Here is a 22,079-nt window from a genome sequence, read left to right on the forward strand (position 1 = left end):
GCCACTGCTGAGTTTTCCACATTTGCTCCCATATTCAGTGCAGCACATTCACAGCATCATCTTTTAGGATTTGGAATAGCTCAACTGGAATTCCATCACTTCCACTAGCTTTGTTCGTAGTGATGCTTTCTAAGGCCCACTTGACTTCACACTCCAGGATGTCTGGCTCTAGGTGAGCGATCACACCATTGTGATTATCTGGGTTGTGAAGATTTTTTGGATAGTCCTTCTGTGTATTCTTGCCACCTCTCCTTAATATCTTCTGCTTCTGTTAGGTCCATACCATTTCTGTCCTTTATTGTTCCCATATTTGCATGAAGTGTTCCCTTGGTATCTGTAATTTTCTTGAAGAGATGTCTACTCTTTCCCATTCTATTATTTTCCTCTATTTCTTTGCACTGATGACTGAGGAAGGCTTTTTTATCTCTCCTTGCTATTCGTTGGGACTCTTCATTCAAATGGGTATATCTTTCCTTTTCTCCTTTGTTTTTTGCTTCTCTTCTTTTCACAGCTATTTGTAAGGCCTCCTCAGACAGCCATTTTGCTTTTTTGCATTTCTTTTTCTTGAGGATGGTCTTGATACAAATTTAAGAGGTTTTTAAGTAGTGCACAAAGAATATTTTATTTATTGTTTTTAATATGCTTTAGAAAAAATAAAATTGATATATGAATCCTACCTTATTAATATCATTGGTAACTTTCAGTTAAATGTGATGATTTTGTAAAATATTAAAGAATTAAATGATGGTAAATAGATACAGTAATAGTTAAATGATGGTAAATACATATAGTAAAAATTCTGGCTATCATAACAATAGTTGATTTGTGATAATACTACACAACACTGAAAATCAACAGCAGCAAGAACAACTACTACTACTATACCACACACACATACACACATACACACACATACATACACACACACACATACATACACACACACACACACACAGAAAGACCTTCAGAGGACAAGAGTCATCAAGGCCAAAGGGACAAGAATGGTAACAAGAAGCATAATTATAAGGCAATAATACACTGCATTTTATACCAAATTAATTTTTGAGCATATGATCGTAAACATATTTTAATCTCACAAACAACCTTTTGATTTAGTACAGAATATATCAATAAAATTTCAGAGATAAAGAAGACCTCAGAGACTATATGATCTATCTCCCTTATTTTTTTAATGAATAAAGTTAAGTCTAGAAATGTAGTCATGTACCACCCAGCCAAGTATTTGCACATTTGGAATTAAAATCTTAACCTCCTGATCCCTAAACCAGCATTTGGTGGTTTTACTGTACCACCCCATCTACCCTATAGCTATTCTTATTTTAGGGAAGGGAAAACTTAGACTCTGGTGCTAATGAGTAACCAGAACCCAGTTTTGATGTCAGGCTCATGCTTCTATTACCCGCTACACTATGAGGTTGAGAATATAATAAAATCCACTCTCCAATTTGCATTCAATAGAGATTTCTTTTTGTCAAATATGCAAAATGATTGACTATCATAGAAGTCTTACACCAGTTTTTGATTTCCTAATCTAACCACTCATTTAAAATATAGTTGGTTCATTTAGCAGCACAAGAAGGAAACTGGAAGCATCTATATAAATTACATACTCTTAGCAATCACTCTCAATTATGTGTAACTTATAATTTGTTTCTTGGTTTCACTTACAAACTGAATTCCGTTGAATGTTTTCCCATTTATTCCCAACTGAACTGATTTTGGTGTGTGCTATCTGTTAGATATTAAAAGAATACTCCCAAACATTTTTATTTTTATTCCAAAGGCAATCTAAAGAATTGGAGGTGATGATCTAGAATATTTGTAGTGCTAATAAGTGATTAAAGAAGCATCCTTATTCACAGACAGTGGATATGAGAGAATTGTAACAACTAGGCAAATATTTCAACTGAGTCCCTTGAGGGAGGTGGTGAATGATTTTGACAAATGCATGCTAAAAAACAAAGATCTAATAGGTAAAATGCAAGAGTAAATCTTAAGCATCAAAATTTTTCTTGTCAAACAGAACTATTAATTCTAGCTCAGGGTCTCATTATGGCAAGACGGAACTACTTTTTATTCACTGGATTTATATATTTGCTGCAGGGAGGTTTCCTGCTTTGCATTTTTCATGCATGAATATTCGGTAAGTTTCTCCCTGTATTAGTGGAATCTCACTTTCTTGCTACCCTGAGCCTTTCGAAACAAACCACAAGTCATTCACAGCTTTCCTTTATAAAACTGTTTGAGCCTTTACAGGCTGGTCCTTTGCTATCTCACCCTATTGCATATTATCTATTTTGTTGGATGATTATCATAATCATTTGTTTGTACAACGTTTGGTTTGTTTCTTATACAGGGAACCCCAAAAGAAGAAATATGGCTCTCTAGTTCCAATCGTTTTTGAACTCTACAGTGTGAAGGTGTACCATTTACACTCAAACGAATTTTAGAAAATATCTACATTTTCTTGCTTATAAATTTTCAACACAAACTCCATATGAGTTTTCAGAATTCTCAGTTCTGGTTGTTAACCCTCGTTAATGCCTAAATGAGCTTTAATTGCTTCTCTGTAACTTTATAATCCTTCCCTTCATAATCTGTCAATATGACTTTATTTGTTTTTTGATCTGTTTATTTTGCTTCTCAGTGTCTTCATTTCTCCTTGGCATTAGTTTGCTGCTATACTTTTGACTTTATGTTCAAGCCAAATAGTGTTGGTTTTATTACATAGTGTATTCTAAGAATAAACTGAGTCAAAAACAATTTTAATCATTTAAACTTTTAAAACATATAACTTGTAATAATCACAACTTTTTTATTCTCTAACCTTGGTCCATTAATACCTGTAGTGTATAAAACACTTCTTCTGATATAAAGTAAGCCACTTTTAAAATTAAAAAGATGTCATGTGTTATTTAATTAAAGTTTCAATTATTGATCACTTGCTATTTTGTTATACAAAGAATGAGATTTATTTGTGAAAATATTACTATTTATTTATCTTTACTTTCAAATACACAGTTACTGAAAGCAAAGGAAAAAAGGAAAGATATAAGCACCTGAATGCAGAGTTCCAAAGAATAGCAAGAAGAGATAAGAAAGCCTTCCTCAGCAATCAATGCAAAGAAATAGAGGAAAACAACAGAATGGGAAAGACTAGAGATCTCTTCAAGAAAATTAGAGAAACCAAGGGAACATTTCATGCAAAGATGGGCTCGATAAAGGACAGAAATGGTATGGACCTAACAGAAACAAAAGATATTAAGAAGAGGTGGCAAGAATACACAGAAGAACTGTACAAAAAAGATCTTTATGACCCAGATAATCAGGATGGTATGATCACTCACCTAGAGCCAGACATCCAGGAGTGTGAAGTCAAGTGGGCCTTAGAAAGCATCACTACAAACAAAGCTAGTGGAGGTGATGGAATTCCAGTTGAGCTATTTCAAATCCTGAAAGATGATGCTGTGAAAGTGCTACATTCAATATGCCAGCAAATGTGGAAAACTCAGCAGTGGCCAGAGGACTGGAAAAGGTCAGTTTTCATTCCAATCCCAAAGAAAGGCAAGGCCAAAGAATGCTCAAACTACCGCACAATTGCACTCATCTCACACGCTAGTAAAGTAATGCTCAAAATTCTCCAAGCCAGGCTTCAGCAATACGTGAACCGTGAACTTCCAGATATTCAAGCTGGTTTTAGAAAAGGTAGAGGAACAAGAGATCAAATTGCCAACATCTTCTGGATCATCGAAAAAGCAAGAGAGTTGCAGAAAAGCATCTATTTCTGCTTTATTGACTATGCCAAAGCCTTTGACTGTGTAGATCACAATAAACTGTGAAAAATTCTGAAAGAGATGGGAATACCAGACCACCTGATCTACCTCTTGAGAAATTTGTATGCAGGTCAGGAAGCAACAGTTAGAACTGGGCATGGAACAACAGACTGGTTCCAAATAGGAAAAGGAGTACTTCAAGGCTGTATATTGTCACCCTGCTTATTAACTTATATGCAGAATACATCATGAGAAACGCTGGGCTGGAAGAAGCACAAGCTGTAATCAAGATTGCCGGGAGAAATATCAATAACCTCAGATGTGCAGATGACACCACCCTTATGGTAGAAAGTGAAGAGGAACTAAAAAGCCTCTTGATGAAAATGAAAGTGGAGAGTGAAAAGTGGGCTTAAAGCTCAACTTTCAGAAAACCAAGATCATCTCTTCATGGCAAATAGATGGGGAAACAGTGGAATCAGTGACTGACTTTATTTTGGGGGGCTCCAAAATCACTGTGGATGGTGATTGCAGCCATGAAATTAGAAGACGCTTACTCCTTGGAAGGAAAGTTATGACCAACCTAGATAGCATATTCAAAAGCAGAGACATTACTTTGCCAACAAAGGTCTGTCTAGTCAAGGCTATGGTTTTTCCAGTGGTCATGTATGGATGTGAGAGTTGGACTGTGAAGAAAGCTGAGTGCTGAGGAATTGATGCCTTTGAATTGTGGTGTTGGAGAAGACTCTTGAGAGTCCCTTGGACTGCAAGGAGATCCAACCAGTCCATTCTAAAGGAGATCAGTCCTGGGTGTTCTTTGGAAGGAACGAAGCTGAAGCTGAAACTCCAGTACTTTGGCCACCTCATGCGAAGTGTTGACTCATTGGAAAAGTCTCTGATGCTCGGAGGGATTGGGGGCAGGAGGAGAAGGGGACAACAGAGGATGAGATGGCTGGATGGCATCACCGACTCGATGGACATGAGTTTGAGTGAACTCTGGGAGTTGGTGATGGACAGGGCGGCCTGGCGTGCTGCGATTCATGGGGTTGCAAAGAGTCAGATACGACTGAGTGACTGAACTGAACTGAACTGAAAGCTATTAAGACCAGTCTTTCAAATCTCTTATATGTTTACTTCTTAATAGTTTGTAAAATACAGTTCAGCATGACTGTCATAATTTTAAAATTCATTCATTCATTCTTCATTCCACATATGTATTTTAAGAATCTGTTGTACCTAATACAGTGAAATAGTAATTTATAATATCACAGGTATAGTTTCTAACATTAACATATGGAAACTTGTAATATGTTTTCCTGAAAACACTGAACTAATAGAAACCAAATTAAAATTGATTCTTTTAATTTAAAAATCAGTTTCAGTACATAAAATTGAACCTCTTATTTTCGAAGTTAATTCACATCATAATGTATTTATTGAAAACAATGTATGCCATTCTGTCAGTACTATACCCTTGAAGTATTATCGCTGAATATTCAACCTTTTAATGTTTCCATCACTGTGACTAGAATTCTAATAATACCTGTTTGTATATAGCATATATGCCCCCAAATAACTTGAAGCACTTACACAAATCTTTTTTTCCCCTAATAGTTGATATCAATCACATAGTCTAGCTTGTTTTGATTTTAGGTTAAAAAAAAAAAACACTATATGCAGATAGACAGAAAAGGGAATGTCTAAGAATGTTCTTATACAAAATGAGTAGATGGAAGGCAAGAAAGTTTAGTACAAGTTGAAGAGGATGGATGGATGATATAACAGGATGTGCAGCCCTCTTGTGTCTCACAAAGTGCTTCATTCATTTATTCATTTAACCACTGCCTCTGTTCCTACCTAGAGTGTATGCACTTGAACATATGGATTGAGTCTACTATATTTTTTTCCAACATCAGCTTTTACACTAGAGACTCAGAAATTACCTAGACTTTCACAGAATCAGATCGGTAAAATTACTTTCTCAAAGACACAAACTTCCACATAAAGGCTGAAAATTCTGATCTTTTCATTTTCATCCTTTCAACACAGATTAGCACACTGGGTCCTGCCACGTACCCAATACTATGACAGAGATAAGGGATGAGAAACACTGCCTGATGACCCCAGCACCAAGGAAAAGGGCCCTTATCACATCTGTGAGTGCACTGTTACTTCCTAAATTCTAACCCTGTCTCAAAGAGACCAAAATTCTTCATGGAAAGAAACAGCACAGTGCAGAATGTCAGTACATATTTGCCTTGCCCGAGTGACTTTATCCTAAACAAATGCAGATCTGCCCACTCTTTTTTGGGAGAGCGGTGATTTCCATCCTTCTCCTGGAGTTTTCCTTGATGTCTCTGAGGGAGGCACCAGTAATTGTCCCTGCCCAGGGACAGTTGAGAGGGGACAACTGCTCTGCTCCTCTTGAGAGTCCGCAAAGGGCAGTATTTCATAATACAAGGGCTATAGGCTCTAAGAACCAGATCGACCTCTTTCACATCTCAGCTCTACTACTTTTAGCCTTGTCACCTTGATAAAACCTTCTCTGCCTCAGTTTCTTTTTCATTCTTAGAATGAAAGTCTTAGCTGGGATTATAGAATAGTGCGTGTAAAGCAACTAGCAGAATGCCTAGTGCATGAGCAGCATTCAATGACTATAAATTCCCTGTTCCCCTTCTTCTGATTAAAGAAAAATTATTCAAATCCTGCACTAAAATAAAGTTTATTAAGCCCAACTCCCTCCAGTGAGAAGAAATCATTTAAATACATGCAGAGTAATCACATCAAAACACTCTTAACTATGAGTAAACACAATCAATAAAAGAAAACCAATACTCTCCTTTGAAAAGTTCCCTCAGCATCCCACTAGCATGCTAAAAACTGTTTTCTTATATTTTCCCTAGGAATCTTTCCACATAGATTAGCGTAAACTCTGCAATCTGCATTCTACATATGCATTCTCTATCTGTAGGCAACGGTATTTACAGAGATTACTAACACTGTGTTCTCTTAAACCCACAATGGCTGCTGCTTTGTGAACAGATTATGCTATACTGTGCCTATCTTAAAACGGTTCCTTTTTATATTTGTAGTCAGCGCTACTCTTTACAGAATCTTTTGCTCTTTGCAACCCTGCCAGCCTCTCTGATTCCACTTTCGGGTGGATGATTTGGTCTGCAAGGATCCCTGCCCTTCACCGCTGCTCTGTCTTGCTCTCCTTGTTCCTCACGTGACTTGCTGCACACGGAGAAATCCCAGGGCTAAAGCTTCTTTCAGATAGTTCTCCTGCCCTTTCTGCTGACAAGGTACATTCTCTTTTCCAACTTCCATTCCAAAATTGTTGGAATATTCCACTGCTGCATCTCTCCTCAGACACCCAGGAATTCTGTACTGAAATAAGCGTTCCTTTGCTGCCAGTGGACTGATACACTCCAGGACTTAATCCCCAGGGTCTCCTTCCTGCTATTTAATGTACCACTGCTCAAGATTTGATGCTGTCCAGTTTCCAAGAAGACTGAAAGCTGCACATTCTCATTGTTTTATGGCACTTGACACTTTGGCCACATTGCTTTTCGTTCTTCCCACATGACTGGTATCTTCGAAGTACAATGGTTAAGTAAGGGAAAGGCAAAAATGTGCTGTTTTTGTTGCTTCTCTCTCTACAAATGCCTGGCAGAGAACTGTTTGCCTGCGGCATCCAGGATTCATGTCCTTGTTATTTTGCTCTTCCCTTTCCTTCATCTTTACTGAGTAGTAAGGAGTGTCATTTACCAATGTCACGAGGGATAACAGTAACATCTCCCGAGAATCCCACCAGACATAATAAGAATGTAAAGTCCAAATAGGAGGTACCGTGCTGCAGAGAAACGGATCTCTGGTTCACAATGCATGCACGCATGCTAAGTTGTTTCAGCTGTGTCCGACTCTGCGACCCCCATGAACTGTAGCCCGCCAGGCTCCTCTGTCTATGGGATTCTCCAGGCAAGAATTCTAGAGTGGGTTGCCATGCCCTTCTCCAGGGCATCTTCCTGACCCAGGGACCAAACCTGTGTCTCTTATGTCTCCTGCAATGGCAGGCACTGTCCCACGAGTGCCATTTTCCATTCTTTACCACTAGTGCCACCTTGGAAGTCCCTGGTTCACAGACGGGTGTTCAAATGCTGACTCCACCAAATATGAGACGTATAACCCTGCACCCATTCATTATTTTCTCTAGGGTTCAGGTTCACCTCCTTGAAACTGATATTGCTAAATAAGATAATGACCATCCAGTAGGCATCCATTCGATGGTGACTGCTCTTTTACTAAAAGACTTTCTCTACATGTTTTCTCTTCAATGTCATGCTACCTGTCTGTATACCTTTTTCTTGGTAGACTGTATTCTTAACCACTATTACATAATGATTGTTGTCTTTTCTTCACTTGTGAGGTATTATTTGCAAATATATTTTTCTATCACATTTCACATCATTATTGTCAGCCGTACATTATGGTTAAGAATATCAGCCCTGGAATTCTGCCCTCATTACAGACTGACTGTGGATTTGGGGAAGTTGCTTAAAATTTGTGCTTCAGTGATCTTTTCTGTGAAAGAAAAAATATCCAAAGATTTAATTCACAAGTGTCACTGTGAGAGAAAAATGACTTCACGTTCACAAAGCCCTTAGAACAGTGGCTGCCACACAGTAAGTGTTCAATAAATGACCACTCTCATCAACCGCTAACTTCCCATGATCTAGTTAATAGACTTGGTACATTTCCTGAAGTGCTGAAGTGTAATATTTATTTTTTTCTTATCACTTGATTCTCATTCAATTCTAATTCTTACCTTCACTGTGGTCATTAGAATTCAAATCTGACTTTCATGAGTTATGGTATTTTATGCATAGGCTACCATCTAAATGATTACAAAATGGAAAAAGAAGACTCCAAATAGAGGAGGATGGTGTCTATATTATATGACATCACTTCATCCCCAAATACATCATTCACTTGGCGTTTAATGCCTTTTGCAACCCAAATTCCCTGTCAGTAATGGACAGTCCACTATAAAGCCCATTAGGTCTCACTTAAATGACTTTCATTTTCATCTCACTCTAATATTGTAATAAAAACACTCAGCAAACCTATCTAATCAGAGGTTTAAAATGTTAAATATATGACTTGTGGGCGAAATCTGCGATCACAGTGTGGAAATGGTTTGGTCTTTCTCTCCATGAGCAGTTGTATGTACTGCCCTGACTCCAGCTTGCTCTCTTCTAGCTATGACAACCACTCTCCTGAACTGGCTGTGCTAACAATAACCTGTAACTTCAGGCAGTTCAGGTTCTTTTTTCAAATTATGAAACATTTCAGGAAAACAGAAAAATGTGATTAGTACAATCAACACCCACATATCTATCTACCACCTGATTTTGCCAAAGTTTAACATTTTCATCTGTTTTATGTTTTTCTTTTTAAAGAAAAGCATTAAAGCAAAGCATTAAAGACATGATGGTAAGTTTATATTTACCTTTATTCTATTTCCTTGCCCATTCTAAAGAGGAAACTATTAATATGATTGCATATTTATCATTTTAATATATGATTTATACACCTGCTAGATAAGTATGGATCCACACAAATCTAGAGTTTTCTAATACTCTCTTAACTTTATATATAGTACTATACTAAATGTACCCTTTCACATTCTTTTTCCTTAAATCCGTTTTTGAAATTTATCCACAGAACTCCAATTAATACATTTTAATTGCTTTATTGTGTTCTATTGTGTACATATATGTGAAGAGTTGACTCATTGGAAAAGACTCTGATGCTGGGAGGGGTTGGGGGCAGGAGGAGAAGGGGAAGACAGAGGATGAGATGGCTGGATGGCATCACCAACTCGATGGACGTGAGTCTGAGTGAACTCCGGGAGTTGGTGATGGACAGGGAGGCCTGGAGTGCTGCAATTCATGGGGTCGCAAAGAGTCGGACACGACTGAGTGACTGAACTGAACTGAACTGAATACTGGAATGCGTTTACCTTTTCTCCTGTTGATGGATATTTAGGATTTAGGTTTTTCCAGTTTGTTTTGCTTTTGCTGTTATATTTTAGTATGTTTCTCCTGAAGCACTGTGCAAAACAATGTCTTTTGGATATATATCTAGAGGCAGAGTTATTGGGTCAAATGATATACATGTACTGCACCCCACTCCAGTACTCTTGCCTGGAAAATCCCATGGATGGAGGAGCCTGGTGGGCTGCACCCCATGGGGTCTCTAAGAGTCGGACACGACTGAGCAACTTCACCTTCACTTCTTACTTTCATGCATTGGAGAAAGAAATGGCAACCCACTCCAGTGTTCTTGCCTGGAGAATCCCAGGGACAGAGGAGCCTGGTGGGCTACCATCTATGGGGTCACACAGAGTCGGACATGACTGAAGCAACTTAGCGGCAGCAGCAGCAGCATCAGACTATTTACAAGCTACTCTGCCAGGCAGCACGCCTACATTCCCACCATCAGTGTGCGTCTCCACTACTCCACATTCTTGCCATCACTTGGTGCTGTTGGACTGTTTATTCTCTACAAACTGACAGGTATAATATTGCCTCTCTTTATTGCTCTAGTTTGTATTTTCCTGATTACTGTTCAGTTTTCTTTTACTTAAATTGAGGAAACAGACATCTAAAGTATCCAATATTGATATTAAGTGACCGACTCTCCATGATGTATTTTCCAGTGTGTTTCTTACATTTTTTGAAAAACTACAACATACTGATTATTTTTTTCAATTAATTTGTTCTTGGGATTACCTAATCAAATGCCATGTAGGAAAGATAAAAGGGTGCAAATAAACTGTGTCTATTTATTTTAGTTCTTATTTATTTTAAATCTACACTTAACTGTGGAAGAAGATAAGCTAGTAAAATTCTATATTGGGCTGTTATGTTCAGTATTCACTTACAATAACAATTATGGAATATAAGAAACGTATTAGAGAATTAACTATAAATGCACATTATGTGGGGCTACAGGTTCTCTCTAACTATGTCATCTCATGTGGTTATTTAATAAATAGCTGCTGATGATACAATAATCGTAACATGATGATGATAATCATTATAATAATTATGATTTGTCACCTATTCTTGTTTATATTCTGAGAGTTAGAAACTGCTGTGATTATGGCTGACTGCTCTTTTCAAATAAACAAGTTTCTTCACCCTAACTCTGCTTTTCTTCCAGGAGAACAGACTGAGATAACTCCACTCTGTTAAGGTATCATTAGTACAAGGACTCCTATTTTTACAGCCAAGTATAGCCATAGGTTTACCTTCAAAAGCCATTTGAGAGTAAACCAGGCTACAGTTTAAAAATCGTTCAGAGGTGCACCATTCACTTTAAAAGAAAAATGTCAATTATTTAGAATTACACACAAATTATTATACATTTCTGGCCATATTGAACTACACACTTGGCCTTCGCAAATCTTTCTCAATCTCTCACCATTTAGCAACAAAAGCATTATCTCTTGCATAAACACCGTTTACATATATTCCTAGTGTCCTAGCACATATTCCTAGATTTCTTGCTACGACTCTGGCCATTGTTTTTTGTCATTTTTTTGTCAACTGACTATCCCAATTCATCTATCTCTATGCCACCAAGTTTATCATATTTAAAATTGAACATGGGCTGCCTCTAACTGCCCCCAAAGCCTTCAGTGATGAGCACAACCACGGACTCAACCGCACAAGACAGGGCTGTGTACAGGTGCTCTCTCCTCACTTCCAGCAGTCAGTCCTTTCATCTTCTGCCTTTTAAATCACCTTGCAATCCACTCCCTTTTCTTTGCCTCCACTCCCAACTCCATCATCACACCTCTGCACTTCCCATACTGCCTTGCTAAGAATCCTCACCCTTGCGCTTTCCAGTCTTCATGTCTTAACTATGGACTGACCTCCCAAATCAGAGCCCCTTCCCCTGACCTCCTCTCACACCTGTTCCTCCCAGAAGCCCCCTGGCACGTCTCGCACGGCTTCACTGCCATAGCCATATCCTTCCTCTGTGTCCTGGTCCTTCCCCACTAGACCCCATCATCTCTGAAGACAAGGCCTATCCTTCATCTCTTTATCGCTGGCACCTAGAATACAGAGTGCCATCATCATGTCCAAAAACCATTTGGTAAAAGAACTGATGACAATAAGTCTAATGAGATGGACATGATAAAGGAAAGTAGTCTTAGGTTGCTTTTCCTCTTTTGTTGTTTTTGATGAGGAGACATTTCTGCCTCATATAAAAATAATTCTACCTTCTAAAAGTCTTTAAATAGTTTTGTCCTAACATTATAATTAAAAGCATTGCAATAGAAAACCATAGCTTATTGCTGTAATGCTACCTTCGTATTCTGTGCAAAAAAAAAAAAAAAAAAAAATGCTGTTCCATTCCTTCCTGAAAGATATATTTTTTGATTAGTTGCTAAGTATCAGTTACCATCCAGAAGACAATGGGAAAAAAATCTATAAAAACTATTATTTTCAGTGACATTCTGTGTACCAGAGAAAGCTCTGTGATGGGCTGAAATTCAGTTTAACAAACAAACCAAACAACTGTCTCAAGAAGTCAATATCTACAAGAGTGTTTCTAAAATGCCTGTGAGTGAGTCTACGGTAAACAGCACTATGATGAGAGTATATACAGAGACTACATATATAATCTGTGTAACAATGAAATTGAGTATTTCTGAATAAATAGGCTCCTTTTAAATGTCAAAAAAATCATGAACTCTCACATAATCGAAATTGCACTCCTAAGGTTCATTGGTTATGAAAAAGCTTAATAACAAAAAAGCTACTACTAATTAAGTAAACTAAATACAAATCTTCTAATCCCAATAGTCCCCATATATCTTTCAAAATAATAGTGTGTGTTTGTGAACTTAGTATCAAATGTTACTTTGCCTCCAAAGAGACTTGCTAATCTGAAACCAACTGAGAGCTACTGATACCTTCTATATAGGCATTACTGGTTAGAAAGCAAGGATCATTTCTAGCTGACTTAAAATCCTTTGTGCCTGGAACAGTGTCTGGAAGGACACCATAATGAAAAAATAATCTTAAGTTGGACTGAGGCTTCTAGGTTGTTGAAAATAAATTCCACATGTAGTTACTAAGATGCTTGGATCCAGTTGGTATGCATTACTGCACTTTCCATGATAGCCTCTGCTTTCGCCATGGATTTAATGAAGGGAAGTGACGGACTGTGGAAGGCCTCAGATAGAAAGGCTTTACAGGAGAAGTGTCAGGGTGACTGTTCTGTCAGTGGCATGCGGGATCCAGTGGCACTGATTAATTTCAGTGCCGGCACTTTATATGGAAATGGGAAGACACAAAGAGCACAACATTGTAACTATATTATACATGGAGTCCTTTTTACCTGTCTGAACATAATTGCTGGCAGCCAGAATCTCAACCTATATGATTCCATGGGAATTTTTTTCATGGATTTTCCTAAGATGAAACTTTTGTCCTGTATCCTTAAATTCTTGTTTTAGCTTTAGGCTTTATAGTCAGACTGCATAAATATTCTTGAGCTGTGCTTTGAGAAGCCAAGCTCTCCAGAGAATAGCACAGGCAGTAGACTGCAGTTTAGGATGTTAAAACTGTTTTTAATTCTGTGATATCATGTATTTTCACACACATACACACACACAGAAAAACTGATATGTGTTTAGCTTGCTACACTTCCCATTCTATACTTTTAGAGGGGATTGTAAGGTATAACAGTCTATCCCTGATTTAAAAGAGAAAGAGATAAGATATCCAGATGAAGGAACAGAAGATTTATTAATGGAAAATAGAATAAATAAAATGCTCTTTAAAGTATAAAAAAAAAGACAATTCAGCAATAAATCTTGCAGTACAGGCTGATAGGCTGTGCTTAAGATCTTATCAAGCTTGTATTAAAGGAATTTAGGAGACAACCACACTGGATCAAGACAATATATTTAACATCTATTCTTCGAGTGCTTGTTTTATTTTGACAAATATAAACTAAAAATGCACAACAGCAGGCATTTAGTTGGATTCTTTATACAAATTACTCTTTATTGCCCTTTTGTATATTTTATAACATTAAGTTAAATATGGCAATCAAATACATAGAATAACGTAGCATCTATGTGTTCTCTCTGAAGATTTCAGATGCAGTGCTTTCTCTATTCATGCTGTTTCTCCTGCCCATATAAAACAAAGCCCTGCCCTTCAGGTTAGAATCAATTAGGCTGATCCTCAGCTATTCCTTGGTCTGGGTTCCCAGTGGGGCAGCCCACAGGTGGTACTTGCTCTCCTCCCTGGGCTTTCAGGATAAACTCTGGAACTCTGGCCACGCTTCATGCCCTGCACAGTAAGCCAGCCATGCTAGTGTGTAAGGCTGAAGAGGATTGTAAGAATCCTACTTCAAGATGAAGATCACATTTTATCAGTATGCTGGAGAGGGGTAACTTTCTTGCTCTACCCCTCTTGAATTCTTGTGCCAGGACTAATAAAAAATGGCACAAGGCAGATTAATAGGAGGGAAAAAAGTTCTAATTCACGCACATGGAGTTGCCACAGAAATGGGATCTAAGAAGTGGCCACAGCAGGCAGATTTTATGCTTTTGAGGCAAATAAAAATCTGTAAGGAACTGACAGGACGAAGAAACTGGGGTTTGGGGTGCCCAACTGGTAAAGAATCTAAACAGAGTTTGGGCTTGGGGCAGGAAATTAGAGAAGTAACAAGGTTGTTTATATAGGATTCTATCATCAGCCATAAGGGTGTCCTTCTAATTCCAGACACAGCAAGTACACATTTGACCTGAGAGATTTATTTCCTGTTTTCAGGGAGACAACAGAGTCAGAGTCAGTCACCCTCCAGCACTGATCATTTCTTAAATAACTTTAATTCAAAATAATCAATATGTCATTGAGGCACATTTTGGGGTTGCCAAATCTGGGCCCCGACAAATACTCTTTTGAAAACAACCCTCTACCTAAGATGTCTATAACTGAAGACTATTCCTGGGAATAAGAGTAAGATGGACCCATAACAGGAGATATAGAGACTTTTGGTTGGTGATGATTCACATAATATTGTTGAAAGGTTTAATACAGGCATATGTTTTATAAATTGTAGAGTTTTACTGATTTTAAACCTGTGTTTTTCAACTTGCCTTATTTCATAAGGTATACATAGTAATCTACACTCCAAAGACAAATGTGCTATTTTGATCCATTATACAAGCTTAGTTTATGGTACATGAGACTATTTTAAATGGAAAGCTTACTATTAAGAATACAAGTTGATGTTTGACTTCCAAGGGTGTTGGTCTTATCCATGGTATACCTTTAGGTCATCATTAAAAGAACTAACAGGAACAAAAATGAAGAAAACACTACTGCTTTTCAGATTCTGAATATTTAGGATATTTAATTTGGAGGTCAGATCACCACATTTGCCAAATGATTTCCAATGTTGTTTGAAATTCAGGCTTAATTAATAGGGATCAAAGTCTAAGAATGCCTGCATCCTAAAAGGATACACATACAGGACAGACCATACAGATTTCTGCATGGTCATATGGGGAAATGATGTGAACTATTTAAAATCATAAACACTAAGTAATGCAACTGTCAATTGTTAGTTTTTATCTTACTTGACCAGTAATAGCCTTTGACATAGTTGAACCCTGTCTCCTCTGTAAACTATTTTCTTCACTTAGATTTCAGTATGCTTCTTTGTCCTGGTTTTCCTCCTACTTCTCTGACCATTTCTTCTTTTCAGGCTCCTTCTCTTCGTCTCCAGCTATTAATTTTAGAGCATTGCAGGGCTGTCCTTGGACTTTTTGTCTTTTTTTATCTACATACACTCCCTTTGTGATTTCATCCAACCTCCTGGCTTTCAATACCACCTATAGACTGATGACTCAACATTTTTACCTCCAACTTGATACATTCCATTAGACTCCAGACATAAAATTACAAACTCACTTGGATGACTAATGGGCATCTTAAATTTAACATGTCCAAGCTCTTGATCATCTCCCTCAAATCTACTTTTCCTACTGTCTTTCTCATCTCAGTTAATGTCAATTCACTCTTCCAGTTGCTCAGGCCAAAAGCCTTAGAGGCATTCATGACTCATTACTTTCTCTCATACCCATAGCCTCTCTGTCAGCAATTTCTGTCGGCTCTATCTTCAAATTACATTAAGAATTTGACCACAACTCTGCTCCTCCACTGCTAACACTCAAATTCAAGCTGTAATCATCTTTTGTCTGGATTATTGCAATAAACTCCTAACTGGTGTTTTTTTTTTTTTTTTTCTTTCACCCTTGCCCCTTTCAGTATGTTCTCACATGTCAGCAAGAATGATTTTGTTAAAACATGGCAGATCATGTTACCCCTCTACTCAAACTCCTCAGTGTTAAGGATATATTTGAAAACTTTAGCAGGGAATATAACATTGCCCTGACACATTGAAATAGATGCCTGCATCACCCTAGTAAAATGAGCCTAACATTCAATCCCAATATGGGTGTGGGGGACCCCTATGCCAACAAGCGATTCTCAGACACCAGCTGGGTGTCCTAAAACTCTATCCTGACACTATCCACTTAGAGATAACTTCAGATCTCACAGGTTAAGGGTTCAGTCCTACCAGACTGTCCCCCTGGCCAACCATATGTTGTTGGTTGGCTTCAGATGCCAGCCACAAGCCCACAAACTGACTTGCTATTATAGGACAGAAGTTCCAATGACCCTGTCTCTGGGTTCTATTAATTTGCCAGAATGGTTCACACAGTTCAGAGAAACACTTTACTATGTTACTGTTTTATTATAAAAGGATATAACTCAGATACAGCCAGATGAAAGAGATGCAAAGACAAGGTATGGGAAAAGGGGCAGAGTTTCCGTGACCTCATGGAGTGTACCATTCTCCCCCCAGCATCCACATCTTCACCACCCCAGAACCTCCCCTAACTTTTGTGTTTTTATAAGGGCTTCATTATATAGGCAAGGATGATTAAGTCACTGGTAGTTGGCAACCAATTCTACTTTCAGCCCCTCACTGCCACTTTGATGTGGATCTAATCTGAAAGCTCTAACCCTCTAATCATATGGTTGGCTCCCATAACAACCAGTTTCCATCTTTAGGTTACCTAAGAGTTTTCCAAAAGTCACCTCATTACCATAACAAAAGATACTTTGGTTGCTCTTATCACAGGAAATTTCAAGGTCTAGCAGTTCCCTTCTCCAGGGGATCTTCCTAACCCAAGGATCAAACCCAGGTCTTTTATATTGCAGGTGGATTCTTTATCAGCTGAGACACTAGGGAAGCCCAAGAACATTGGGGTGGGCAATCTATCCCTTTTCCAGTGGATCTTCCTGACCCAGGAATTGAACTGGGGTCTCCTGCATTGAAGGTGAATTCTTTACCAGCTGAGCAACCAGGGAATCCCTTCAGAAACATAACAAAGACCAAATATGTATTTCTTATTATAACCCACAAGATTATACATACCGATGAGTCCAGAGTGAAAAATGAGCCAGGTGTTTTCTCAGTAAAACAGAAGAACTTCTGCCCATTCTTGCCTCCCCCCACTTTCTCTTGCAATCTGCTTTGAGCTTCAGGATAACTCAATTCATTATAATCAGCTAATCACCTCTCAACCTATTCCTGAATTACTACCCATCTCTTGGTTTCTTTGGCTCTAGGGGTGCCCTCTTTCACAACTGCCCATCTTATCTTTTTGGCAAAAACTGTCAATGCTTCCTTAGTTCCAAACCACTGGAAAACATAACAAACTCACTTTGCTCTTCAATATTTCATTGCTTGATCCTGCCCTCCTTCTTCCAAATTTATTACCCATATCTCCCTAGCCTACTATCTTAGACTTATTACACTTTTTACCTTCCTATAAATAAAAATATCACCTGTAAAAAAATAAATAAATAAATACTATACTCCAATGGCTTCCCAGATGATTGTTATCTTTCTGACCTCTGCTCCCAATCCTCTTTCTCCTCATCTCTTGGTTTGCTTCAACTCATGACCCCTTTCTATTTCTCAAATATTTCAGCCTTAAGATCTTTGCATCTAAAAAACTTCCCTCTGTTAAGAATGCTCATGAATGCCCAAGCATCAGAAGCTCTTGTTTCTTTACCTTATTTAAGTCTTTGCTCAGATATTACCTTTGTAAAGTCCTCCCCTGAGTCCTCAACCTAAATTGTTGAATTCATTGCCCCCAAATCTGGACATTTCCTTTATAATACTTATCACCAACTATGATACTACTAATTTTACTTAAACATTTTGTTTATGGTCTCTCTTTTCCACTACAATGAACTCTCACAAAGGGAGGGCTTTTTTGGTTTGTTTGTTTTGTTTTGTTTTGCTTTTACTATTATGCCCATTACTTATAACCAGCCTACATACAATATGTGCTCTAGAATATTCAATTCAGTTCAGTCCCTCAGTCGTGTCCTACTCTTTGTGACCCCATGGACTGTAGCACACCAGGCTTCCCTGTCCATCACCAACTCCCAGAGCTTGCTCACACTACCTAATTTTAAAATCAAGTATGACTGAATAAAATTAGGAATGACTGAATAAATCAATAAATCAAATAAATCAAAAAATTTGAAATGTACAGAGCTAAGAAATATAGATCAAGGTTTGGGGATTGTGACTAAAACATCCCTGCACTATCTGTATTTTAACAATATTTCTATTTTTTCCAGGCAATCTACAAAACTCAAGCATTAACATCCTCCAGATTTCTAAAACCCTAAAGACTCCACCAGAAAATTACTAGAACTAATCAATGATTATAGTAAAGTTGCAGGATATAAAATCAACACACAGAAATCCCTTGCATTCCTATACACTAATAATGAGAAAACAGAAAGAGAAATTAAGGAAACAATTCCATTCACCATTGCAATGAAAAGAATAAAATACTTAGGAATATATCTACCTAAAGAAACTAAAGACCTATATATAGAAAACTATAAAACACTGGTGAAAGAAATCAAAGAGGACACTAATAGATGGAGAAATATACCATGTTCATGGATTGGAAGAATCAATATAGTGAAAATGAGTATACTACCCAAAGCAATTTATAGATTCAATGCAATCCCTATCAAGTTACCAACAGTATTCTTCACAGAGCTAGAACAAATAATTTCACAATTTGTATGGAAACACAAAAAACCTTGAATAGCCAAAGCGATCTTGAGAAAGAAAAATGGAACTGGAGGAATCAACCTACCTGATTTCAGGCTCTACTACAAAGCCACAGTTATCAAGACAGTATGGTACTGGCACAAAGACAGAAATATAGATCAATGGAACAAAATAGAAAGCCCAGAGATAAATCCACGCACATATGGACAGCTTATCTTTGACAAAGGAGGCAAGAATATACAGTGGATTAAAGACAATCTCTTTAACAAGTGGTGCTGGGAAATCTGGTCAACCACTTGTAAAAGAATGAAACTAGAACACTTTCTAACACCATATACAAAAATAAACTCAAAATGGATTAAAGATCTCAACGTAAGACCAGAAACTATAAAACTCCTAGAGGAGAACATAGGCAAAACACTCTCTGACATACATCACAGCAGGATCCTCTATGACCCACCTCCCAGAATATTGGAAATAAAAGCAAAAATAAACAAATGGGACCTAATTAAACTTAAAAGCTTCTGCACATCAAAGGAAACTATTAGCAGGGTGAAAAGACAGCCTTCAGAATGGGAGAAAATAATAGCAAATGAAGCAACCGACAAACAACTAATCTCAAAAATATACAAGCAACTCCTACAGCTCAACTCGAGAAAAATAAATGACCCAATCAAAAAATGGGCCAAAGATCTAAATAGACATTTCTCCAAAGAAGACATACAGATGGCTAACAAACACATGAAAAGATGCTCAACATCACTCATTATCAGAGAAATGCAAATCAAAACCACTATGAGGTACCATTTCACGCCAGTCAGAATGGCTGCGATCCAAAAGTCTACAAATAATAAATGCTGGAGAGGGTGTGGAGAAAAGGGAACCCTCTTACACTGTTGGTGGGAATGCAAACTAGTACAGCCACTATGGAGAACAGTGTGGAGATTCCTTAAAAAACTGGAAATAGAACTGCCTTATGATCCAGCAATCCCACTGCTTGGCATACACACTGAGGAAACCAGAAGGGAAAGAGACACGTGTACCCCAATGTTCATCGCAGCACTGTTTATAATAGCCAGGACATGGAAGCTACCTAGATGTCCATCAGCAGATGAATGGCTAAGAAAGCTGTGGTACATATACACAATGGAGTATTACTCAGCCATTAAAAAGAATACATTTGAATCAGTTCTAATGAGGTGGATGAAACTGGAGCCTATTATACAGAGTGAAGTAAGCCAGAAGGAAAAACATAAATACAGTATACTAACACATATATATGGAATTTAGAAAGATGGTAATGATAACCCTGTATACGAGACAGCAAAAGAGACACTGATGTATGGAGCAGTCTTATGGACTCTGTGGGAGAGGGAGAGGGTGGGAAGATTTGGGAGAATGGCATTGAAACACGTGAAATGTCATATATGAAACCAGATGCCAGTCCAGGTTCAGTGCACGATGCTGGATGCTTGGGGCTGGTGCGCTGGGACGGCCCAGGGGGATGGTATGGGGAGGCGGGAGGGAGGAGGGTTCAGGATGGGGAGCACGTGTATACCTGAAATTTTTTTAATTTTAAAAATAAAAAAAGAAAAAAGAAAAAAAAATAAACAAAGATAATAAGTTTTGCCATGTAAACTTTGACTTTTGGTTTTAATGTTACATATTTAACATTCTGTTTCTTTATCTAAATAAATTTACTTAAACTTGGCCATTAACAATAATAGAGCATTTTGTGAAATACTTCTTCCTTTAAATTAGTAAAAGAGCTTAGCTAGGTAAACAGGTTACTGTTTGAGTTTTCTGTACTATGTGTTCTTTCCAGAACCTATCTTTTTCCATCTCCTCATTGGTGAGAGTTGCCAGCCCTTGGTTCTCTGTTCTTTGAATTTTCTCTTCGTTAGCTACTTGTGGTCAGCACTGAAAGAGTTTATGAAGCGAGTTCTTTCAGTGACATGCTCAAATTGTCAAATACACTTCCTCCCCTATGAATCATTCAGTCACTTCTTCACTCCTTGAAAGCTGTTAATCAGCCTCCAGTTCCTCACCTTATTTTTAAGGTCCTTATTTTTAAGGACCATTTGGTTGTGAATCTCATGGGTATTCTGCAGTCCCTATATTTTCTGACTTCTGTCAGCAACTAACACAACTGACCACTCTCTGATTTGTGGAACATCTTTCTCTTGATAGCATTCACTTCCTTTTATCCTTCCATCCCTCTATTCTCTCTAGGTTATTCTTTCTGATACTACTTCCTTATCAGAAACAGATAGGTTTATTGCAGTTATTACTAATCATTTCAGTCACCTCCAACTTCTACGCACTAAAACACAGTGAGGAAATTAAAACCTTAATATATGAACTGTATACTCTTCCAGGAAAATATCCTCACTGTTCAACATAAGAAATGCCATTTTATTAATAATACCTTCTGCCTAATGAAAAGAATTAAACATAAACTTCTGCTGTCTTCTAAATAATATACTGTATAAGATATGCTTGTGGGTCTCTTGGATCCCCTGTCAGGAACAAAACACTCATTTTTCCCCAGTTAGGAGTACTTGCTCCTACAAGCTTCAAAGTTAGTTCCTCCTTGCCTGGAGAAGGGAACTGCCTCACAGGGCCTCACTGGAGCCACCACCTGCTTCCCGAAGACTACATATCCAGGGACTTGTTGGTGCTGGAGTACAGAAGCACAGACCTTGGGTTCGCTACCAGACACCTTGGAAGGGCCTTCCCAGGTTTAGAGCTGCCCATGGTACCACCTGAGACTTCTTTCACAATCTCATCATGGGCAACCTCTCCTTCTACTCATTTCTGCTCCCCTCATTCCCTGCAAGTATTCTCCCTTCAAGCAAATCTCCAATCAGAGTCAGCTGTCTGGGGAGTCCCATCTGGATATGCAGCATCTCTAATACTAGGATATTGAGTGTCTGTGCTATTTCAAGTAGCTCAGCTTCAATCCTTGAACAGACTGCTCACTGAACACTTGCTATTTTGGCTTTCCTCTGACTGCAACATTTAAACTAAAATATCCTCTGGAAGGGAACATTATAACCGGGATAGCTTGCTCAT

The 22,079-nt window shown here is 38.0% G+C and overlaps 1 protein-coding gene across 6 annotated transcripts in view; it reads right to left on the reverse strand.

Moving 5' to 3' along the window:
* Positions 1–22,079, reverse strand: part of EDIL3 (EGF like and discoidin domains 3) — an 805,907-nt gene that overhangs the window by 379,896 nt on the left and 403,932 nt on the right. The gene's annotated exons all lie outside the window — the stretch shown is intronic.

The sequence above is a fragment of the Bos grunniens genome, chromosome 7 (assembly GCF_055505025.1).
Source record: "Bos grunniens cultivar Pamir isolate PY7600 chromosome 7, Bosgru_T2T1.0, whole genome shotgun sequence".
NCBI classification, from domain to species: Eukaryota; Metazoa; Chordata; class Mammalia; order Artiodactyla; family Bovidae; genus Bos; species Bos grunniens.